This window comes from Aphelocoma coerulescens, chromosome 3, assembly GCF_041296385.1.
Source record: "Aphelocoma coerulescens isolate FSJ_1873_10779 chromosome 3, UR_Acoe_1.0, whole genome shotgun sequence".
In the NCBI taxonomy this organism is placed as follows: domain Eukaryota; kingdom Metazoa; phylum Chordata; class Aves; order Passeriformes; family Corvidae; genus Aphelocoma; species Aphelocoma coerulescens.
Window position 1 is genome coordinate 39690509 of NC_091016.1, and position 24652 is coordinate 39715160.

At 56.4% G+C, this 24652-nt stretch overlaps 1 protein-coding gene across 11 annotated transcripts in view; it reads right to left on the reverse strand.

Annotated features, from left to right (window-relative positions):
• The window catches only part of SLC29A1 (solute carrier family 29 member 1 (Augustine blood group)), a 33955-nt gene extending 10856 nt beyond the window's left edge, over positions 1 to 23099 (reverse strand). Inside the window, exons 1-3 of one of the 11 annotated variants that reach the window (XM_069009860.1) lie at positions 17595 to 17711; positions 17252 to 17416; positions 16855 to 17019 (exon numbers count right to left, since the gene is read on the reverse strand). The gene's annotated coding sequence lies outside the window, so the exon portion shown is untranslated. The other 10 variants (XM_069009858.1, XM_069009859.1, XM_069009862.1 and 7 more) reach the window with 10 other exon arrangements.
• Positions 23100 to 24652: the final 1553 nt, after the last annotated feature.

Consider the following 24652-nt stretch of genomic DNA (forward strand, 5'->3'; position numbering starts at 1 on the left):
CTGATCCAGGGGCCCCTCAAGGTTTATCTGCAGGCATGGAACAAGCCCAGCACAGGTATGCAAGTCACACGAAACCTTGGTGGCCATGACTCAGCTGGAAGATAGGAAGCACGCATGAGACCGCCCGTTTCATGAGATTTCATATGCGTGCCTGAACTCTGACCATGCTGCTTGCAGATCCTCCTACCTTGTGCCGAGGTGCGGGGAATCAGCGTCCTGGGCAGCGTCCTGCCCACCTCCACCATCAGTCACTGGCTGCGAGGACACACGCTTGTATTTCACTAGACAGATGAGTTGTGTGCCACCACTGCAGTGCTGAGAGAAACACAAGCCCTCCCAAAACAAGGGTAGGAAGGTGCCTTGAGTCAAAGCAGAGGCTGGTCTGGCTCCAAGCTGGTCTCCATCAGAGGGCAAAAGCAGATGCTAGGAAAGAGTAAATGTGGCACGGGTACGGACTAACTGCCTGACTGTTCCCCCAGCCTCTGAGCTGAAAGGACACGATGTTCATGTGTTTTGTAGCCATGGTGGGTTTCACTTCTGTGAAATCCTGCTTCCCCCGTCAACTCAGGAGCTTCTGAGAGGGGGCAGCAGCTCTCCCCACATGCAGGGCCTCACCAGGGCTCCCTTGCCTTCGACATCAAAGGGTGGATGAACATTGGAGTGGCTGCTTTACAGACCTGGATTGTATCCACCCAACAGCACATTTTCCAAACCGAGAAATTCTAGCTCACTTAGTCATTCAGGCATGGCTCCATGCCTTCGGTCCTCCTTGTTGCTTTTCTCCAAACCTTCCCTGGCTCCTCTCAATCCTTCCAGAGGTGCTGATGCTGGGGGCACACAGGGACTGACAATTTGAAGAGTGGCACAAGGCCTTCCTGCTTTGTTTCTGCTTTTTAACTGGGAAAGATGATGCAGTGTGTGTTTTTATGCACACTGAGCTATCTGAAATAGCCCCAGGCCTTGCTGTGAGTGGCCGGCTCATGGCTGGCTCAGTGCATAATCTTGTTTGCAGATCTGGGGCTTTTTCCCTTCCCCCCTTGTCTATCACTTGATATTTATCTAAACTGAATTTCAGTTGCCTGGTGTTGTAATGGTTGTCAGTACTCCTCCTAGCTGGCACTTGTCCCCATGAACCTGAGTAATCCAATCACCTCAGCAAAGCCCTGTCATCTCCTTGCTCATTCCCTTTTCCAGGTCACTCATGAATGTGTTGAAAAAACATGTGACCAACGCAAAGATCTCTTTTCACTGCGAAAAATGACTGCTGACTCCTACACCCTCCTTCCTGTTTTCATACTAATTATGGAGCCAAGCAAGGACTTTCCCTCTTGACCAGCAAGTTCCCTTAAAAACTGGGCTGAAAGCTGACTGGAAATTTTTTTTTTTTGGAAGCAGTGTGGGCACTCTGAGCCCAGACTCCCTAGGAAGTGCTGCTCCAGTCCTGAGGGCCCCTCAACAGGAGCCTCCCCACCTGCGCACAGGCCCTGTCCCTGCACAGACACCCAGGACACGCAGCAGATTCTGCAGTCGGCTTTTCCCTGAAGTTCCTTCCGCCCTTCTTAGAAAAGAACGTCATCTTTCCCTCCTCCCAGTCCCTGGGGGCTGGGGCAGTTGTGAATGAATGACTAGAAGCCACACAGTCACAGCGAGCCACTTCATCCTCCCTTCTCGGGAACATTGCCCAGCCCAAGACACTTGTTGCTGTTTACCTTTGCTTTCTAACCTTGCCTCTGCAGATGCTCTGAGGCGCTCCCCAAAGGAAGGTGGAAGAAACTGCTCAGGCTCTTGTGGAGCTAACAGAGGGGTAAAAGCTTCATCTGTCTTGTCTGCTGTGGTCTCTCTTTCTCTGATCCCTCATCTGTCCAACGTCCTGTAGCAGCTTTCCTAGTCCTGGAGTGCTTTGTGAGCGGTTTCCATTAGCAAGTTGATATTCTTCTTCTCCTTTCTGCTTCTCAGTAAACAGCCTTGTGATGCCATCTGCTCTCCCAGCCTCTACTCCATGCCTGTGTCCTGAGGAGAGAGCTTAGCAGGGGAGCAGGAGGGAGCAGGTATTTCTACCTTTTCCCTTGACTTGCTGTCTGCAAAGTCCACTGCTTTGCCTGGGCTCGGCCAGCAGAAAAAAACCTCTTACAAGGTGCTCTGTGCAGCACCCTCACCCCACAGAATGAGGGTCCCTGGGCAATGTTTCTGACCTGCTTCACCTCGCTCCCTCCACTCCTCCAAGGACAAAAGGAGAGGCATCTCTAGACCCCCTCTGCCTCCAGGCTTGCTGCACTAGCAGACACCACAAACTCCTTGCAGAGCAGCAGCTGTGGACACTGACGCAGCTCCCAGCACTTGCTGTTATCTCGGATGACGGGTGGTGCAGGGGGAGCATTCAGCCCTGGTGTGTTTTGAACTTCGTAGACCAACCAGCTGCGAAGTCCCTTATCTGAAGAGTTCAAGGAGCCCTGAGAGGCTCCCTGGGGGCCCTTGCCCCTGGCAGGTAAAGCGATCCGCCTGGGCAGCAAATTCCCCAGGGCCTGTCGGGACTCAAGCACTGTCCCTGAAGGGTTTCCCATCAGGTAGAAAGCAGAGCCAGCCTTAAAACTACCCTAGGTGACATTACTGAGTCCCAGGAAGCCCTGGACATCCACATCTCCAGCGGGGCAGCTGCATGGGTTCCCAGGCCTGACTATTACTGGTCAAATGCCATCGATGGCAGCCCCACAAGAACCCACACACCTCTCTCCTCAGCACGTGGTGAGTGCCCAAGGCCAGGTGCAGTCTGGTCCCTGGCCAGAGAAAATCCCTCCAGGAACCCATACAACCCCCAGGAGCAGAGATGGGAGCTCCCACCCAGCATCCCATCAGATGCTGCAGGGGGACATTGTAATGTCACAACAAGCTTACCAGAAAGGCAGGGTGGTCCCAGCCCCTTGCTCCTTGTCACTTCAGGCCACAGGACGATGCAGGGACAATGCAGCCTTGGGAGAGGTAGGAAAAGCCCGACAAATATTGGAGCCGTTGCCTGCTCCAGGGCCGGTGGTTTGGGGATGCAGGAGGAGATTCAAGTGCCCGGGGGAGGGCAGGAGCTGGGGGGGAACGTCATTTATGAGCAGGCGTCAGAGGAAGAGAGATAAGCTGATCTCAGGAGATTGTTCGCAGAGACGGGATTCTTCCAAGAAGCTGGTTTCTCTGATGGCGCCCACTTAGGCTGCTCTCCCCAGGGAAAGGACCATCCCCTACAAGCCAAAACCCCAACCTGCTTCTTGGGAGGCTGTGGAAGGAGACATGTTTTTCCAGGGCTAGCTTCAAACTCCATTTGTTGGAAATTTACTAAAACAAAGACCCTTTCTCCCAAGGGCAGAGGGAGGGATTTGCTCAGGGCTTCACTCAGTGCAGCTGCAGAAGCCTCCAAGCCCAGGCAGAAACCATCTCCAGGACCTGGATGGTGCTTCCAGGCAGCTTTCAGCACCTCCAGGAGCTGCAAGGAGGTGGAAAGGGGCAGAGGGTGACCCACTATGGGCATGCACAGCTCATACCAAGCTCACGACACCTGACCATGGCTTCCTGAGGGACCACCATGGGTTTGGGGAGAGCCTGGGGGTGCCTCACCCCAAACCTTCATCCTCACCGGGCATCCTCAGCAGACCCTCACAGCCCATGTCTGCAGGGCTGGTCCAAGCCCCAGGGGTGCCAGCATGGCCAGTGGAGGTGCTGCCTGGGGGCCACAGGGAGGGGAAGTGCTTCGGGAAGGGGTGCTTCCCTGGAATCGATATGGGGGCTGCAGCAGGAAGAAGCACAATGGGAGGAAACCACGTTTCCGCTTCCAAGTGGAGAAAACCTTACAGGACACCTGGGGAGAACAACCGGACATCATTAATGTAAAATTCAGCTGGGAGCACAAGGAGCAGCCAGAGGCAGCCCCGAGCTGGAAGCAGGTCCTCCTTGCACAGAGGAGCCTGGGTCTTGATGCAGTAGTGGCACAGGCCACCACATGCCAGGACAGCCATGCACAGAGGACAATGGCAATCCCAACCATGCACAACACAAAGCACAGCTATGGCTCTTGCCTGCCTGCAGCCTGGCTATCCCACAGGCTTATTTCCACACGGGTGGGAAGAGGGATGCTCCCTGGTGGGCTGGGACAGCGCTTAGGTAAGACCCCTTAGGATGTGGCTGTCAGATGCACCTCTTTTGCATTAGCAGCTTTTGCCCTCTCTGTATTCTCTATAGGCTTGCTCAAGAGGAATCCCTGTCTGTCTGCACTGATGGTATCTTGGTTGGCCATACCTTAGGCAGCAGCTGAAGCACGTGAGAGGGGTGGGCTGAGCCTACAGGACCATGTCCCACTTCCCCCTCACGTCTGCAGCTGAGGGGAGCGGAGAGGAGCTCACAGCAAAACAGGACAAGAGCAAAACAGCTCTTAGCCAGACAAGTCTGAAGATAAGGACTCACTGAATGCGTGGGAGGAAACCCAGGGGATAGAATCCCACAGCCAAGGAATGAAAGAGGGGTAAGATGAATTTTTCCATAGCCTGCCTTCTCCTGGGCTTGGTAGGGTCATATCAACCAATAACACATGGCTACCCCAAGGTCACTGCTTGGGGAGCAGCACCAGAGAGGATGAGCAGGATTGCAGGAGGCCACCTGCCCCCAGCAGCACCCAGGGTGCTGGGATGTAGAGTGGAGATGATTCCCCCTTCATTGCTTCATGTTACTGGCTCCAGGACTGAGCTCAGAGCTGGCAGACCCCAGAAGGAGTCAGGCCAGGAACAACATAAAGGAGCTGAGCATGGAGAAACCTGCAGTGAAGGTCCAGAGGAGAAGGATGGGGACAGCTTACATTCTATTTGAGACGTCCTCAAGACAGTCCTGCAGTGAGGGGCAAGGCAGAAGGGGCTTGGAGGGCTCAGCTCAACCACTCTCCCACCCCAAATGCCACCCTGCACTTTACAGGAACCCCAAGGAGAGCCTGAGCCCTCACTCACTTGTCCCCAAAACAGGGATGCTTCTAGAAGAGCAGGAAAAGCTGGCAGCCAACCAGCAGTGAGAGCACCTGCCTGCAGCAACCCCCTGCCACCTGGCCACCTCCTGCATCCCACAGCACCTCCACCTCCCAGGAGAGCGGCTGTCCTTCCAACTCTGGCTCCTTCTTCAATGGGGCCAGATTCAAAGGTGCAGAGCTGGCAGGACCCTCAGCAGGCAAGAGCTGCCCAAACCCAGTGGGAGCTGCTGAACTGCTGTCCCCCGAGCAGGTGGGAGAGCATCCCCAGGGTGGGACAAAGTGAGCCTTGCCCTCACACCTGGACAGCCCAGCAGAAGGCCTACAGCAGGCTGCCAGCCCTGTTTGGGGTGTAAAGGTCATTTTGCTCCCCCTCAGCAGTTTTTTGGAGGCTGGTCTGGGCTGAACAGCTGTTTCCAATTTAGTGGAGGACACAGAAACTAAATCAGAGCCAGAACAACACAATCTTCCCTTGGTGTCACCATCTCCCCTTGGTGTCACCATCTCCCCAGCTTCCAAAATTCGGAGAGGCAATTCCTCCCCACTGAGCAGCAGCCCCCTTGGCAGAAGCTGGGACAGACATGCAGGAGCCAACTACCACTGGCCTGTGGCGAGTCGAGGTTGGCTCTGTCCTCTGCATGTCAGCCGTGCTCAGTGGCCAGGACAGAAATACATGGGCTATCTTGGGTTCCCACAGACCAAAGGGGCCTTTCGCTTGTAGGACAGCTCAGAATAGGGGCCCTGGCTGACCGCTACTTTTGGCATTAAATGTCTGCAGCCCTGCTGAGAAAGGGGATGGTGAGCACAGAAGCAGGTTTGGGGACTTGTCAGGGTCCCATGTAGTCTGTCTGCCAGCCACCTGTCCTGCCAAGATCCTGCTCACTGCCCAGACAGCCACAGCATCTTGCAAATCCCGAACTGGCTTCAGATGCTAAATGCAGCTATTTCACAGTGGCTCTGCTCCAAGAGACAGAGAGTGTCTATCCCCCCTCACCTCAAAAACCTGCTTTGTCCCAGCCAAGGGGCACCCCACAATCCCCAGAAACAAAAGGAAGGGGAAGGGATGGATGTCTGGGTCTGCTTGTGCCAAATCACTCACTTCCAAAGCTGCAGCCATCTCCAAAGAGTGGGCTAAAGGGGTCCCCACAAGTCCCAGAAGCTGAAGGGACTCGAGGAGCCACATAAACCTGCACATTTCCCAGCAGGGAAGATGCTGCCTGCTGAAAGCTGGGTTTGCCATATCCCTGCTCTGTGGCAGAAACAGAAGAGCTGTGTGGGTAATCCACAATCTGGACTGAGGTCCACAATGTGGACCGAGGAGTGGAAAGCCAAGGAGGCAGCATGCTGTCAGAGATGTGGTGCAAGCAAAGGAGTTGGAGCAAACACCCAGGGCAGAAGCACCATCTCTGGCACCCTCTTCCCTGAATAAGTCAGCTTCCCCAAACAGCCTGGCAGGACTAAGGTCTCACATGAGGAGCCGAAGCAAGACTCGAGGCAGACACCTCCTTCGGAGCAAATAAGTCAGAGCCCAAACCTCCCACCCTTGGCACTGGCCTTGGCTAAACAGCGGCAAAACAGGGAAATCTTTATGCAAGTAGGATCAAGCAGGGAGAGAAAACAGGAGGTGGGGACAGCTGTGTCTGCCCAAATCCCATCAAAACAGAATCTCCCACACAACCAATAATAATAAGCCCAGCCACAAGTTGGGAAAGAGCAAGTCACATCCCTTCCAAATCCCAGCCCGGGCTGCTACATCCGTGCAAACAGCCACCGCCCAGTGTGCCACAGCCATGATATCGCAGCCTGTCTGGGACCCTGAGTATCCTCAGGATATCCCAGGGAAGCATGGAAAACTCTGGATGAGAGCCACCAAGTGCTCTGCTCATGTGGAAATGGCACTTCGCAGCTGCTAGCATTGGCTTGCAGGCTCCACCAGCCTCTCAGACTCCCCAGATTAATGTGGGGAGCAGAGGAGATGAAGGCAGCTCTAGACACCCTGCTGGGAGACCCAAGGTTACAGCAGCCTCACTGAGGTGGGCTGGTCATCTGGCAAGGTGTCCGTCAGGGCTTGCCTGGGTGGACGCTGATGCACTCCCACAGTGATGCCAGGTGATGGGGAGCCCAGGGGCTGAGCCCTGCTGAAGCAATCCCCTCTGACACAGTGCATCCCCCTCACAGCCACAGCGAAGGAAGGGAGGGACAGCTGGTAGCAGGTAACTTGTGTGTTGAGTATCGATTATCAGGCTATTTACTGATGCTGTTTTGTTTCTGGTCAAAGGCTCCCCTTTTGGAGCCAGCCCAGCTGCAGAGCCCAGGCAAGGAGAACGCAGTGCTCTTCAGCACCTCCCTCATCCCCCGCAAGGCATGGATTCTGCATCATGTGGGCACCCCATTCCTGCTGCCTCCAGGGTAACAGCCCTGTCCAGGAACACACTGGCAGATCGATGTCCTGATGTGGTTCACTACACAGACATACCAGCCTTGCGTGGCCACAGGAGTGGGTGTGAAGACGGGAAGGAGAAGCTGCAGGGTAGGGTGGATCACTTCATAATAGCCTGGCTGTGTTGCCGTTGGTCTGTCTCCTCCTGTGGTTAATGGATAACACTCCCGCTCTTGCCAGAATGCCACGAAGACCCACCCAACCCTGCCATCCTCAGCCACAGCCCAACACCTACAAACCTTAATAGGATGAAAGCACTGTATGTGTCCTGCGGCACTGGGCTCCCTGTGGGGGCAGAGCAAATACCATCAGGGAGCTGAGCGTACAGCACTGAAGGAGGATAAAATATGCAATTGCCTCCAACTTGGTCCTGAGGCCAGGAAATAACAAGGCTTGTCACAGGTAGAGCAGGCAAGGCAGATAAGGCTGGCATCTCCTTCAACCCTGAGCCTTGGGCAGGACTGAGAAGCCAGATCTGTCACCAGTCCCTCCTGCCATCCTGCCTGTTTTCCACGGGTTATCCCCAAGCTTAAAACAGGGGAGTTCTTCTCATGAGGGTTTACTATGACCATGAACAAAAACTCTAGCAAAACTCCAAAGCCCTCATGAGCTTGAGCCAGGTGAGCAGGCCCTCAGCTGCAGGTGTAAACTGGCTCTGTGTCCCTGCACAGTGTCAGTGGTTGGATGTGCAAGGCAAAATGAACCAAGCAGGGATGAGGACCATGTTTGGAGCCACAGCAGGGCAACCCAGGCAGGACAACCCTCTCCCCAGCAGCCTTGCAGGAGGCTGGAGCCACTTCAGCGTCAGTCTGGGGATGCAGATACACATTCAGGTTGATGGCTTGCCCTTGGCACAGCACGGTTGATGACACAGTCCTGCTGCCGTGACTGAGCCTCAGTACGTGGCCAGAGCAGGCTGTTCAGCACATGGGAGGCCGATGGCACGACCCTCCAGTCCCACTGCTGCTGCCCACTCAGCCACATCTCTCCCAGCCCTGCTCTTCACCTCCAACCCCTGCCTGCCTCCTCCCTCTGCAGCTTCCTGGTCTGCTCACTCCATGAATTTCCAGCTGGAAATTTCACAGCAAGGTGCCTTCCTATCAGACTAGTTCTAAAGCAAATGAACTAAAGCAAGTCTCACTGGCAGTCGTGTGGTGGGAAGCAGCAAGAAGGCCCTGCGGAAATCTGCCTTCCTGCTGACAGCTTCTGCACGAGCTGCCAGGCAGGCAATAGGTCTCTGCTCCCTTTTGGCCCCAAGGAAAGTCGGTCTCCTGGAGATGAAACCTGACTGTGCTCACCGATGGCTTAACCAAGAGGCTGAAAGAGAGCCTTAAGCACTGCACCCAGAACGCCAGGCTCACCAATTTGTGTCACAGTTAGTGCATGAAAGCCACACACACAGAGCTTTGAGCCTCCCCTTTCTTGGGGATTGGCAAGACCAGGAAAAAGCCTGCTCCAAGCCAGAGCAGGACCAAAAGGTCACAACAGTGATGTTTTTCCTATCACCTCCATCATCAATGAAATTACAAAGGACTATTAGTGTTATTCCTACACAACAGCTTCCCTTGTCTCATGGGAACAGCAATCCTTAGAAGCATTCCTCATGCAGCATCACAGCTCCTCTCCCACACGGGGACCCCAGAGCCCATATACAGCCCCCCAGCTAGGTCTGCAGAATCTGGAGTGGGAAAACGGGGTGCAGTACTGTGCTGCAGCCTCAGCTGGGCCACTGAGACCCTCCAAACCATGCATCCTGATGTAACCAGACCCACCCAGGATCTGCTCCTACTCTGCACAGTTGTTCCCCATCCCACATCTTGAACACTCTTAACCTAAGAAGCAATTAGTCTTTACAGCACTGCTTAATCAAATCAAAATAGCTGTGTGGCTGGTAAAACCCTGACTTCTGCCCAGCTGAAAATGCCTGTAGCTCACTCCACATAGTGCTCTGGGCCTCAGCTTGGCAGCTGAGTAAGAGTTAGCACAGAGATGAGACTCTGGGAGCTGGCAGTCCTGCAGCCCCAAGCAGCACAGTGCTGGGCTGGCAGGTGTCTCAGGACAGAGCTCGGTGTTGGGAAGGCTCAGGAAGGCACAGGGAGGTAAGCGAGGTTTACATTGTGGGGTCAGCACGGAGCTGGCAAGGACCACTAGCGAATGGAACTCTGTGGATGAGAGTAGGCGCTGCAGCTTCTGCAGCACTTGCCAAGGGCCTGGACATTACACTGAACAAAACCAACCAAGATCTACATGTGTTCCTTGAAAACCACCAGAAGCTGTTTGCTGGCTTCCCAAAGCCAGTGGCTGGTGCCTTCCCACTTGGATAGGGCACACAGGTGGTCCTGGGCTCCCTCCATCCCAATGGGCTGCTCCCTAAGCCCTGCCTCTACCAGGAGAGCTGGGAATGAAGCTGGGCAGAGTGAGGAAGGTGCAGCATGGGAGTGGGTGAACGGGCACCTTGTCATCCACACCCTGGCTTACCCCCATACCACAACAAGGAATAAGACAGGTCAGGCCAGGGCAACAACAAAGCCCATGGCTCATCTTTAAAGAGGAAGAGGCTCATTAACACCTCCCAGCCCAAGATAATGAGAGCAGGGATGCCATGCTGGGAATTGATGCCAGTAGTTAATTATGCAGCTTGGCAAGGACTGGAGAAAAGGGACAACTGCAGGATGCAGGTGCCATATTGTCCTGTGTGCTGGTGCTACATCTACTGATTCAAGCTGAAGTGAATTTCTTCAGCCTCCTCACTCCAGGTATCTGATACAGTGTAAGCCTCCACCTTGTGTCTGTGCTAGTGGTGGAGGGAAGAGTCATCCTGCAAAGCGTCTTCTGGGTCTGATGTTACAGCCCTTGGTGCTGAAAAGAAAGTGCCTTTGCTCTGTGAAAACCTTTCTGGTGAGCCAAGAGCAAGCCTACCTGTCTTTTCCAGGAGCAAAAAGCAAATGCCAGGAGCAGGAGTGCTTTGGAGGGCATACGTGTGGTGCCAGCACCGGACTGACACTATCAATGGCCCATGAGCTGCACGAAGACAACCAGTGAACCCAAGGGAAAAGCATCCCTGCACAGCCACATCCTGAGATAGCTTTGCAGAGGAGGCAGGCTCCAGGGAGCCTGAGGCTGTCCAGCACTTTCCAGGGGCTGGTGAGTGGAAATGCCACCAAGCTGGGATGCAGTGCAGAAGGAGAGTGGGATTTCCCATGTCGGCACTCACAGAAGTCCGTCAACTGTGACTGCTCACAACAGGCAACTGAGGGGCTGTTGGGCTGCTTTCTGTTTCAGAGCTGCCGGGAAGTGCATCCAGCTGTGGCCAACAGCTGCACAAATTCCTCCTGTAGCCCCTAGCCCTGGGGATCAAGGATACAGGCTTTACTTGTCTGCGATCCCACAGCTCCGGGGCTTAGCTGCTGTTGCCTTCCCACACAGTCTGCAGTTCCACAGCCCATTCCCAAGAGGCAGATGGGAGTGCTGGTGAGTACAGGCAGGGACTGTGTTGGTCTGGCAGTATTAGCATCTAGCAGGGGTGTGAGGCTCAGATTTAACTACAGGAGTGAGGAGGACAGCACAAAAGGGCTCTACAGGAGCTCTTGGTGCTTCTGCCTGGACCAGGCTCTCCCTTAACGCTGACGGTTTACTCAGGAATGGAAAGAAACACTCATTGAAATCTTCCACAGCATCCCACAGCCAACTGGGAGCATTTTCTTGAGCAGGACCTGGAGCAACCCTGACCCAGCAGTTTTTCTGTCAGCCGAGGGGGCTCTGCCCCTCTTCTCGCACAGCAGCACACGACACCCTGCCCACGCACCTGCCAGCGGCTCCCCACAGCACCCGTCGGCTGAGGCATGGTGGCAGACACTGCCTGCCGTGCACACGCGCCACTGCTCGGCAGGGATGTGCACCTCTGCGGCCGCAGGAGCGCTGCACAAACCCCTCGGTGAAGTCCTGCATCCCAAGTATCAGAGCATCGGTGCGCTTTGCATCCCCAGAGCCACGTGCTCCACTTCGCATCCTCAAAACCTCATGCTCTCCCCCCGGCAGTAACTGTGAAGGGGGATTTGTAGTTGCCGTGCAAGGTAGCAAGGAAGAATCCCCCGCCCCCCAAAAAGCAGTATCTGTGCATCTTACACCCCTCCGGCCCCCCAACCCGCGACTCGCACGCCGCCTCTCCCCACGCTGTGGCGCCGGGTTCTGAGCTTGGGGCATCCCCCGGCTTCCTCCGAGGGCTGCCCACGCACCCGGCAGCTTTGAAACGCCTCGTGGAGCCTCGGAGGGAGCCGGGGTGGCCAAAAGCTCGGCGACTTTGAGCCAATACCTGGAACGCGGGCGCCCACCGCTGCCTGCCGGCTCCGGCTCCGTCTCTCGCCGGTGCGGATAAACTCGCCGCCTCCGTCCCGCTCTCTAAACTCCTCCTTCCCCTCCTGCCGCCTTCCGTGCCACGCGGTTCCCGCGTGGGAGACGCGGCGGGTTTCCCCGCTTCCCGCCCCTTCCCCGCTCCCCCTCGCCCCCGGGAGAGAAGGGGTGAGCAGAGCCGCGACCCCTCCGCGGGCAGCCGTGCGCACCTCGGGGGGAACCCACCTGCGCCGCGCTGTCCGCGCCGCCCCGCGTTCTGCTGCTGTCCCTTCCCTGCCCACCCCTGCCCGCCCCCTTTTCCGCGCCTACCGCTGCTCCACGCCCCGCATCTGGCGGGAAAACCCCCGGCCGCGGGCCGCCTGCTTCTTGGTGAAAGAGAGCAAAGCAAGCCCTCTCTAACTCCGGAGCCGCACCCAGCGCCGGGTTTGCCTTAATCTCCATGCGTTAGTAAATATTATAGCTGTAACGGGAGCTGTGCATTAAAGTATGGCTCTAAATGGAGTGTGAACTGGCCCCTAAATTTGCTACGTTCCTCACTTGTCCCACATGCTGCGTTCTAATCCAGACAAAAACACTCTCTGCTGGCAGTCACCACCTAAGGGTGTAATATATATCCTTATTTATACATATACGGATGTGTATATATATGTACACATATACATACACACGTGTATATATACATATGCATGTGTATACACACACACATACACATATATGTGTGCGTATATATATATATATATATATATATATGTATGTATATATAAAAATAGCTGTCTGGAGTTAGTGATCTAATGGGTGTCATCCCTGCCCATGGCAGGGGGATTGGAACTCAATGATCTTCCAACCCAAACCGTTTATGATTCTGTAAGTCACAGAGAGGATTAAAGACAGCTTTTTGCACTGTGTATTTGTGGTGGTGCTACGCAGGATGGCAGGCAATGTGCAGAGCCCTGTGAACCTTAGCTATCCCCCTATATTCTGAGGATATAAGTACCATGTATATGCAGTATCCAAAGGGCAGGAACAAACTCTAAGATGAGTTTTTTCAGGCTGCCGCCTCCAGGCTCCTATCTTTCCAGAATAAATATCTACTCTGCTGTGATAAAAGCCTGTTGCTCAGCTGAACTGCAAACGTGGAGGATTCCTCAGGTACTTTGTCCCCCAGTAAAGGGGAGTGCACCTGTTTTTAACCTCATATCAATGCAGTTAAACAGTCACACAAGTTTGGGATTTTTTTATGTAGCTGGGTGTTTACAGGAAAACAGGGCCCTCCTGGCTCTCTCCATTCACTGTGCTGTGTGGACACAGGCAGTGGCACCAGGAAGTCCCCGCAGCAGCTTTGACCATTAAAACATTTGTTCCATTAATAAACAGCCTCAGAAAATTCTCTGCAGATGGTGATCAGTTTGGGTTAGAAATTAAAACCAGAAGTTAAACACCCCCGAAAGCTCCGGCAGATTCTCATTCTCACGCTCGCTCAGCAAGATGATCTCTAGCACACATCTTCCTGCAGAATCCAAGCACCAAGCTTGTATTTTAAGACAGACCTACAAAACATTGCCACATAAGCAAAAAGCCCTCAAAGCCCAAGAAAAACGCAGTGGTAACAGGGCTGAGACAACTACCAGTGCTTTCTGATCTGCAATGATGACACTGCAGAGTGTCACCCTGAGGAAGAGACCTCTTTACTGATCTGCTCAGTAGCAGCCTCCACAGCTGGATCTCTCCCTCTGTGCTGGTCAGATATTTGTCATGGTTATGGGCTTCTGGGGTCAGATACGAGGGTACACTAACAACATGAAGGGAGCGGCAGACAATGCTGCCAGATAGTAAGACAGGAGGCTCTTTTCCTAAATTTAAGATCCATATCAGATCAAATTAAATTTAAAAGCTCTCATGTCCAATTAAAGCTCCCAGGCTGCATCTCCCAGGCAATGACAGATCCAAGCCTTGGGCCTGCCTTTCCTCAGGCCCCTTTCCCTAAGCCATTCTGATCTGGAAGGTCTTCTGGTTAAGCTACAACACAGACAAGACCTCTCTTCTCCCCACCTTGCCTTGCCTCGTCTTTTCTCTCCTCTCCTATCTCCTCTCTTCTCTGCTAAATCTGAACAAAACAGAAAAGCAAGGTCACCTGCTTGGGATGTCTCCTGTCACCTCCTCTCTAGCTTTGAGATGTGCCATGCTGTCACCCACAGAGCCCCAGAAGCCCCCTTGGTAGTCCCTGGAACATGGATGCCACAGCAGCTTGGGTGCTGTGTTTCTCCTTGTGATGTCCACACTTGCTGCCCAGCAGCATGAGCATCTCTACAATTTTATTTTTCTCTATATAAGCTCCAACTTTAGCACAGACTAAAAGCTGTGAGAAACAACTCCCCCAGGAACTTCAGCACAGGGTCTAGACTGACGTTGCCCAGCCAAACTAACACTGTGCTTCCAGAAGCCAGGACAAGGCTCTCAGCATCATTATAACCTCAGACCCCATCGGGAGGAGAAACACCACAAAATTTACCTTTGAGTGGATATTCCAGGAAGTCTCTCCTTCAGGACAGGGTGGGTGTAACCACTGCCTCACCCGAGGCTTTCAGCAGCAGGGCGCGTAGCACTTACCATCACCAAAGTACAGGATTAAATGTTCTCTAATTTGCAGCTCTGGTCCTGTCTGCACAGCCACTCCCCCAAGCAGGGGAATCAACATCTCTCAACAGAGACATCTCTCATTGGCGAGGGGGGGTTTGAAATCCATTAGTGCTGAACAGTGTCCCAGCCACCGGTGACCACAGGCAGACAGGAGTCCAGCAGACAGGCCCGAGGGGAGGCACGGAGAAAGGCAGCTTCCAGCTCCTAAGTACAGCACGGGCTGCTGGCTGCTTCCCTGCACAGACCTGTGCACCAACCCGTCACCAACTTGCAGGACAGGGCCTAATGATGTCTTCTCTTGTGCAGGTAGAAGACCTGGAGCGAGCAAGACACCATGGGGTGAAGAAGGCTAAGTCTGGGAGAGAGTCTGGGAGATCCTTTAAAATCCAGCCCTGGCTGGTGCAGGACAGGAGACATTTCACTCAAGGTTCTCTTCTCCGTAGGGGCACTTCAGCCCCTCAGGGAGCACGGCTGCTCCCAAGAGTGATGCAAGTCCTTGGGTTGTGTAATGTCAATGGCAGTATGCAGTTTCAGAGGGGTGACAACCCCTCTGCGGTGTATGGGAAGGTAACAAATTGCACAGCCAATAACAACTCATTTATTGCCCCACAAACACAAGCACTTGCTGCAGGGACAAGCTGCCTTGCTTCATCTTGGCAAAGGTGTTGTGTTTGGAGAACCCTCTGCTCCCAAGTGACTCTCATGTTATCATCTTCACCTCTGCGTGTACAATAGCAAACCTCCTAGAAAAAGCAAACAGCTACGAAAACAGTCTCTGCTCCAAACTGGAAACAGCTGTGCTTTGCCCAGCACAGGTACTGGGCCCACCACTGCATGACCCACAGATCTAGATGTTTCTCCCCAGTGTAATTTGGGCAAGGAGAAAAGGCAGCCTCAAGTGTGGCCCGGGGGCTTGCTGCGTTCCCACCCTCTCCATCCCCAATGCAGCAGCACAGTGCCAAAACACGCTGCTGCTGTTGGCAGATTGCTGCGCTCCCCAGAGCAAAGGGAGAAGGCAAGGGAGGAAAGCAGCCAGCAAAGCCTCTCCCTTACATAAGGCTGGGAGTCCCATGGACATGCTTCCCAGAGCATGCTGGTGGGGCTGAAGCTGCCCAGCCCTTCGAGTTTTCTCTCTGAAAACTCGAACGTGCACTGCAGGCATTGTGACACTGTCACCTGGAGCCCAATTTGTACGCTCTGCTCACAGTTAGTTTGTAACAGGCAGAACAAACAGGCGAAGTGCTCTCCCTTCAGTGATGCTTGCTGCCAAACCTTTCACAAAAGCTGGGGTTTTTTTTCTTCCTCCCTTGTAGCAATTCCCTGCTTTAACTAAAGCTATGAAATCCAAAAGGGGAAAACAAATAAACAGCTGGTTTGGAAAGCAAGAGCAAAAGGGAGATTTATTCCAAGCAGTGGATAATGCATCACATGAGCTGAAGAAATATTTTTGGTGCCTCTTGGGCAATATCTGAGTTTTAGGGCCTGAGGAGCTAGGCAGCATTTGCAGGCACTTAATGTTTTCAGAATCCTTTACACTTGGCACCCACGTCGACCGTTTTCCTTGGAGATTTCCAAGCACTTTGCAACCATACATTAATTAACCCACCAGCCCTCCTCTGCAATGAGATTTCCCTTTCCCTGTAATGTGCCTGTGCTAGGGACAGGGGAAACTGAGGCATGGCAAGGCCATCAGCCTGCAGCAGGGCTGAGGCCAGGGGGCTGCATGCCATCCAGCTCTCCTTTCCATTGCAAAGCCACGCTTCCCTTTGCAAGCACGACCCATAGTGACAGTGTTTCCCTCCACTGGATGCTGCCTGCCCCATTCCAGAGGAAGGCATGGGCAGGACAGCTCAAAGAGCCTTTGCACTGGCCCTCGGTGCCACGGAGCAGAGAAACAGAGAGCCAGTATGTCTGAAAGGCAGAGCAGGCAGGCAGGAGTGGAGTGGCAAGCAGATTAGCAGCTGTATCCAATTGCCTGCATGTGTGAGAAGGCAGCCCTATTGGGAAAGGGGGGAATGGGGGAGAAGGGGTATTTTAATCAGTCACATGGAGGGAAACATAGAAGGTGCCGAACATCTGTCAATCACCAGCAGGTTATTAATCTATTAGCCAATGGGGGCAAAAAACCCACTGCAGGCTCCTGGGAATCCAGTTATAGTGAGACTACAATGATCATGGATGCTTTGTAAGTCAACAAAGCATCTCAGCCTGTTGCCGAGATCAGCGAACGGCTCAGGGACCGATCATTTTAGTTTTCCTCTTCCCTTGCTGGTCCCGGCTGACCCTGGAGCAGGGTCCTGGCTGAAGAGCTGCTGGCAGACCCTTTTGGGGTACGAGATCTCCAGTCATTGCTTGCAGGACTCCTGATGGTAACCCCTGGGCTCTTGGTGCCCTGCCCTGCATTTTGGGATGAGGTGGTTAAGGCAGAGGTCATGCTCACCTGATGGCCTGAGCCTTGCTGGGATGAGGTGGGTAAGGAGTGGGCTGCAATACTCTCCTGAACTCTGCCTGTGGCACAGAGATCCAGCTGGTACATCACCGCTTGCAGGGAGCCACGCAGACCTCCAGCATCCTGTCGTCCCTCTGCTTCCTTGCACGATCCGGCCTGCAGGGATAAAGTCAGGCAGCTGCCTGTGACTTCTTCACTAGTGGGCTGAGGGCAGCAGGAGCTCGCTGCCGGCAGTGGAGCAGCCCTTGGTGAAACCCTGCAAGGAAAGGCAGGGCAGAGGGAGGCTCTTGCTCCCAATCAGCCCCACCACCTCCCCATGCTAAGCATCCCCCTTTGCTGGTAGCACTGAGATGCAATGTGGTGATACCACTACGCCTAAAGCACTCACAGCCCTGGTGAGCAAATGGTCTGGAGACACGACAAGGAAGGGCCTCCCAGCCCAGTGGCAAGGCCATGGGTGTTTTCCAGCTGGGCAAGCAGAAACAAATCCCATTGTCCGCTGATTGGTCCCAGCTCAGCAAGGGACCCGTGGTGCCCACAGGGCTCCTGGGATCTGGCACAGACAGTGGGGTCCAGTCAAACTCCAGCCCCCTCTCAGGCTGCTGGAGGTGGGGGCAGCCTGCCCCAATGGAACAGCAGCATCTTTGGGACACAGGGCATCTCCCTGCTGTCAAGCTGGGGGGACACAAGCCCCTCTACCCAAGCCACTGCTGAGGGTCCCCCATCCTCACCATCTTCCTTCGCACAATCCTTCCCTGGCAATCCTACCATCCCCAGCCTTCTGCCTCCCTCCCTGCACTGCTGCTACCCTCTCCTGAGCTCCAGCTGCCCATGTGCTTTCTCCTACAAGCATTAAGGGAGTAAATACTGACTAATGGCACCAATTACCAGCTGAGCTGCTGGGTGCTAGTTACTGAGTGACAGCTGTGCCGCCACCGGCCAAGGGTGAAATGTTACCTCACAGCAGGCAGTCTCTGCCTGCTAGAGCCCAAGCTGAGGCCTGGATAAACTCAAGACACACAGTTCAGGCCCCATTTGTACCAGAGGAGACAGGGTTAACCCCTGGCTCAGCGACAGGCAGGAACATCCTGTGGCGTTCAGAAATGGTAGCCCCGGGGCACAGACCACTCCAAGCACCCGGTCAGGGTGTCACTCCAGGTCTCCTTGGCGGAGGATGGAGCTGGTGCTGGCAGAGGGAGCCACACTATAGTCAAGGTCATCTGGCCCATTGAAGCAGTGCCGGGGGCATATCCTGCTCCTTAGCTGGCAGCACCAGTCTCCCACGATGGAGCACAGCCATTAAGGAAGGAGCTGGCTGGCACTCAGCCACACTCGTAAAACACCGCAGGGGAGCTGTGGACTGCTGGGAGCCAGGGAACCTGGCAAGAGGAAGAGGGGTGGCAGCTGCTGTGTGGTCCTGTTCCCCCCTCGACAAAGTCCATCCACACCCCAGTGTAGCAAGGTGCCCAGCGACTCCCGGGGTCTCCAAGAACCATCTAAAAGGCAGAAGGCGGCTTTCTGGAGGGTGGGTGAATCCCAGCTCTGGAGGATAGCCTGAAGCAATGGCTCCCCATCAGCCTTCCCGAGGCACCTTGGTGGCAGCAGGCAGAGCCATGCTCCGGCGCTCAGGGAGTGCTGCTGCAGCCAGAGTCTGCCCATCCTGCATGGCAGGGCAGGGCCAAGGTGCCCACCTGCTCTCCCAGCCAGCCTGCTCCCGGGCAGGCTCTGTGGTCACCACGGGGACCATGGCACATGGCCACCTGCAGAGATGAGAGCTCCAAACACAGGTCCAGGAGCTCTCACAGCCGTGCCAGCCCTGGTCTGTGCCTGGCCCGACATTTGCTGGCTGGCGTGGAGGAATTCCGCTCTGTGCAAATGTCTGGCAAAGCTGACTAAATCCTGCCTGGAGACTAAGTCCATCCAGTCATGCTTTCCCCTTTGGGCGAATCAACAGCGGAGCTGTGGCTGAATGCTCCTAAACATCCCCCAGGGAGGTCTCCAGGAGAGCCCTTTCCCACAGCTTCCAACAGTACCAGCCGTTCATCATTTCTTCTCCTTGCCAGTCATGCTTCCCCAGGTTCCCAAGCTGAAACGAGGCCCCCAGGCCACCCAGTGGAGCACAACCATGGGACATCAAAAGAAAGGCAGGCCAAACCCATGACCAGCAGCCCAGCTGCCAGGGTACCGCTGGGACTGCCCTCCCCCCTTTCCTCAGCCCCTCTGCAAAGCTGAGTGTCCACCCGTGGGCAGAGGATGCTGTAACACGGACCAGGGAGGAGGAAACCCTCAGGGGGTCCTGCACCCCTCACACGACGGGCTGGGGTACGTGCCTGGGAGCCGGCAGCATCCCGCGCTCATGCCACCGGGGGAGCGCGGCAGAATTTGCCTGTCGCCGGGGGGGAGGCACTGTCCCCTGACCCCTTCCCACCCCCTCTGCAGAGCTGCCCGACCCCGCGGGGCTCTGCGGGGCTCTGCGGGGCTCTGCGGGGCCCTGGGGCCGGCCCGGCGCTGAGCACCCGCAAACTCATGGGCGGGCGGGCCGCGGCTGCCCCCTGGCGGCGGCGCGGGGCGCGGGCCCTCTCCCGGCGGGAGCGGGAGCACGGGGAGCCCACGGGGAAGGAATTAGCCGGGCGCGGGTTTAAGCGGCCCCGCGGAATGCGGCGGCGACGGCGGGGAAGCAGCGTGCGGGGAGCGCAGCTGTGGCATTCTCCCAGCAGCGGGGAGCTGGTGGGAAAGGGTCCGGCATTCCAGGGTGGGGAGGCATGCCAAGCCACCCTCGGGCGGGGGGTTTAGGGTAGGGTAGGCACGGGCCCGAGCACTGGGGTGACCATGAGGATGAGGAGGCAGTGAGCTGCAGCAGGGAGATGGGGGAATAAATGGCACTGGGAGCCAAGTGCACAAAGTGGGGCAAGGCACCCCGAAGAGCAGGCTTGTTGTGTGTGCTGTGCTAACCCGTGGGGGGACTGGGGATGAGTGGGAGCTGGGAAATCTGGGAGTAAGCAGGGAAATCCAGGGCAGAAGCAAGGGCTTTTTGTTTGAAGGTGGTTTAAAGAAACAGAGTTTGCCTGTAGGTAACACACTGTGCAGAAGGGCAGGGATAGTGTTAGGAATCAGATCTCAGGGTCAGGATGGATCACATTGAGGACACAGCACTGTGATAGTCACCCTGAACATGATAACTATCCTGTGGGGCTGTGCTTGCTGCTCAGCTGCAGACCACAGAAGGAGTCCTGGCTGGTCCCCTGAGAACCCCAAGCTCTACAAGGATGGGATGGGAAAAGGCATGAAGTGCACCTCCTCAGCATAGGTTACATCCCAAAAGGCAGCTTGCAAGCCTCTCCCCTTCATCCTGGGCTGTGAGGCATCCAGAAGCACCCTTGTGCCACTGACCCAGTGCCCCAGGAACAAGAGGGCCTCCTGGCACTACCCTGCCCTGGACTTACGGCCTCAGGCTTACTCTATACATGCACACTCAGCTGATAGAGACTCAGTCTCCAGGGAAACAGCCTGCTCTTCTAACACTGCTACCCAGACCCAGTAAATCTCTTTTCTGGCAAGACAGGTGACAAAAGTCAGCCCTTTCAACACTGGTGGCTGGCTTCCCACAAAGATCCCTCTTCTGGGGAGGAGCTGCAGACATCACCAACCCCCTGTCTTCTCCACTCTCCACACAGGATCTGCCATCACCAGAGGATGCAAGCAGGTGGGAAAGTCTCACCTGGCTTTTGCTAGTGCAGTATCCTGGGATGGCAGAGCTGGGAAGATCTCAGCAGAGCTGAGCTGCTATGCAGTCCCCAGCAGTGCTGCTGCTGGCCCTGCTTTGCACTTGCAGTCATGGAGGTGCTGGGTTCCCTGAAAAAAAGCAGGCTTCTCAGGAAGGAAATGAGCTCCACAAAAGCCTAGCTTTCTGGAGAGCCCTGGAGGGTCTTGTTGCTGGCAGTAGCTCAGGGCAGGGCTGCTGTCTCTGATTCTGGACAGACTTCTCTGCCACTGCTGCCCGTATCACCCATCCTGCTGGTCCCATTGCAATCCAGCTTGCCTTCAGGGATGCTCCAACCATTCCTGGCAGGGAATGGCAGGATTTCTTACATGTCTGTGGACAAAACAGCTGGCGGAGCACAGCTGGTGCTCCTCCACCACATCCTCCATCACCTTCCCTACACAAGCCTGAGGACCATGACAGATAAGTTTCACTATCTCCTACGACCCAACTGTGCCAACTTCCCTCACTCCCTACATTTTCTGATCCATTCCAGCCCCTACAGCACCCACTCCCTCCCAGGACAGCATCAGGGCACTGGAGGTATAAGGACAAAAAGCAGCAGTGGGGACCCTGTTTTCTCACCTCTTGCATTAAGACCTTTACAGGGGCAGCAGGGCCGTGCCCTGACCTTAAGAGGCACCACTCATTTGGGTCAAGGGCCATGCTATGAACCCTGCTCTGCCTGTACCTTCACCTCTCTTCCGCCTGTATGCGAGGTCAGGCTCCTGCAAACAAACCTTGGGTCATGCCTTGGACTCACAACACAGCCAGGACCTCTGTGCTGGGCCAAATCACACCGAGGGCAGCCAGGGAATGGTGCCTGGGGAGAAAGGACCTGCACGGGGAATGGTGCAAGGGGGGAGGGCAAGCTTCCAGCGGTCAATCTACAAATAGAAAGGGTCATGGGAGAGTGCCCAGCTACTACTGGGGCAAAGGGCCTGCAAGAGGCGATTTGGGCTGTAGAAGAAGCTCTGGCAGGGAGGTGAGCAGTGGCAGAGCCCCAAGAACCCCAAGAACGTGGAGGGCTGCCTGAAGGTGTTCCCTGTGGTGCAGGCAGCCCTGGGGCCGTACAGGAACATGTGACTGGCGGGGCAGGGAGGGAGCCAGCACTCAGAGAGGGCTGGGACTGACACAGGAAGATGACGGGGCCAGTAAGCGGCGGCCGTGGCCAGTGGTCGGGCGACATCTCCTCGGGCAGGGTAACCAAACACCGTCCCCAGCTGGCTGTATCGGGGGATGGCGAGAGGAGAGGCGTTTCTTGCCCCGTGGTACTTGCGTTCCCGGGACAGCCTCCCTGACCGGCCCCACGGGGGTCCTGTAGAGGGAGGGGAAGGGAAGGCAGCAGCACCCAGCACCGACAGGGTCGGAGCCCCGGTCGGACAGCCGGCCACATCCGCAGCCCCGGCCACCTCCGCAGCCCCGGCCGCCGCGCACGGCCGCGGGACGCCTGCCAGGGCTTCCCCGAGCGCTGCCGCCGCTGCTGCCGGGGGTCCCGCTCCTCCCCAGCGCCCACCCGCACCCGAGGCAGCCGGGGCACCACCGCGTCGCTTACACGTTTCCCCGGGAGCTGCCGGCTCCTTCCCGCGGCGCCGCCGCCCGCAGGGCACGGTCCCGTCCCGCACCGCCCGGTGCCAGCGCTGCCGGCCGCGGCACGCCGGGTCCTAGCGCTTCCCGCCGCGCCAAGGGCACCGCGCGGGCGGGCTGGGACAGCCCTCGGCTCCGGGCCCGCCGGACTGCAGCCCGGTGCTCCCACCCCTGCACCCCGCTTTGATCCGGCCCCCCCAGCTGCATCGGCCGCACCTGCGAGCAGGATGCTGCTGGGGTCGCCCCGCTACCGCAGCTCCGGCACAGGAATGCCCGGTGCTCTGGCTTTTCCCCAGTGTCTCCCCTCTTCCTGGAACAGACAGCTGGCCTTACTGCCCCGGGAGGGGGGCATAGCCGCGCTGTCCTTTTGCCTAGGCAAGGAGGGCACGGTGCCGCAGCCAGCCCCTCCGCTGCTGCTCCCCCCTGCGCCGGGGTCCGGCTCCGAACCCTCCTTGCAGCTGGGGACTAGAAAGCTCCGGACCCTGGCTGGGGTCCCTCAGTGTGTGATGGCTCCAGAGCTCAGCACAGGCTCCGGCTGCAGGGTGACCTTGCAGCAGGACTGCCCAGCAGCCGAAATGGAGGACAAGACCTTGGCTCAGTGAAGGAGGTTGGAACCAGACCCTCTCCTTGGTAGCCGGCAGAACAAGGCACATCAGGGACAGTGCTTACTCTGGTCACCTCCCTGCCTGCACCCTGCCCTTACCTGGATAGCTCAGCTCTCCTGGTGCCAGATGATGCTGCCTGCAGACTCCTCACTGCCTGGTGCCAAGCAGGGTTGGGATTTCCCACGGCAGGAGGACCAGGGTGCAAAGGCTTTGCCACCCTCCAGGCTCTGCAGCCGGAGTGGGTTTCAGAGCCCTGGCGCTGGCTGGGGCTGGCTGAGCACGGCTTCCGCTGGCTCAGCAGGTGGAGGCTGCATGCACGGGCAGATTAGTGGGGGGGGGAATTGGCTTCTGCCATAGGAACTAAAGGCGGGATTTGTCAGCGGGTTGCTGTGGGGCCAAGTGCCAGCACAGGGGAGGAGAGGGGAAGGCTGTGGGTGGGCAGCTGCCTCAGGGGGACAATGAAGCCCGTACAAGGGGGTACTGAAAATGGTGCTGCAGGTGCCAGCATCGTCCCTGGAATGGGGTATTTCTCTAGAGGCACATGTCACCCCATGCTGATATGCTGGACTTGGGCCATGGTGGGACTCTTGTTGAGCTCCCACCCCACCATGGGTCAGCATCGATCTCTGGGGCCAGCAGGGGGGCCCTTAGTAAAGGACCCTGCACCCACTGCCCCTCTGCCGGGCCCCACAGATGCTCAGGAATGAATTGGCACCAGCCCACCAGCTGCTCTCTTGGTATGTGCAGCTGGGGCTGGAATGCTGTGCCTTGGCCTCCTTGCTGGCCTGGATAAGCCTGGCCCCTGCCCAGGGCATCTCCCCTCCCAGCCCTACCATCCTGCTCGTCTCTTCCCATTAAGGAAGTGAAGGCAGCTGAACTTTGGTGCTGGAGAAAAACAGGTGTCAGAGCCAAGAGTTATGGAGCCAAGGGGACGGTGGTAAAACACAGGGGAAGCTCAGAAAGCACACCCCCGCCCACACAGCAGCACCTTGCTCTAACATTTCCTCCACTCCTTGCTCGGAACGTGGAGAAAGTCCCTCTGCTGGTGACCCTCGTGTGCCCACCTCCACCTCACTGCCTGTCCCCAGCCCCAGGAACGCTGCAGGAGGGAGATGGGGTGGCGGGAGCATTTCTGCTCTCCCAGCCCTTACTGCAGAGCTGGGCTGAAGCCAGTGCTTCTATTTTAAGCCCCACACTGTGTTTGAGGAGGCGAGTGGTGTGCACAGCTGAGCCTCACAGCCCAACAGGGAGAGGTCCTGCTACCCACAACCCTAGAAACTTCCCCTTCTCCTTCTTGCGTTAGTACAGGCTCAGGGCAGGTCGGACCACCTGCTTTTTCCCCCTCCCAGTGCAGGCAGCAATTGGGGCAGTTGAAACTGGCATGGTCTGGTGAAGTTACTGCAAAAATATCTGGGCTGCAGCAATGGGGGTCTAGCCACACAGCCCTGGTCCCATCCATGTCATGCAGTGTTCACCTGCTGTGACCTAGGCTGGCAGCCATCCTGTGAGAGCACGGCTGGGCAGGCCTGGCAGCGTTGTGCAGGCAGGAGTATTTACTCTGTAGGTAGCGACAGCCCTGCTGAGCTCCCAGGGCAGGGAAAAGGGGCCCCGATAGCCTGTGGGATTAGCTGGGCTGAGCGCAGGCAGAGAGGAAGCACAGGACAAAGCATCCACGTGAGAGGCACCAAACGGCTCAGGCTTCCCCCCAAGCAGGACTGAACCTCACTGCAGGTCCCTCCTCATCTGAAGCTCCCCGACTCCTTAGCAAGGACCACCTTGCAGAGAGTTCCTTTCCTCCTGTGCCAACGGGTGCTGCTGGACAAAAATGCTCCCAGAC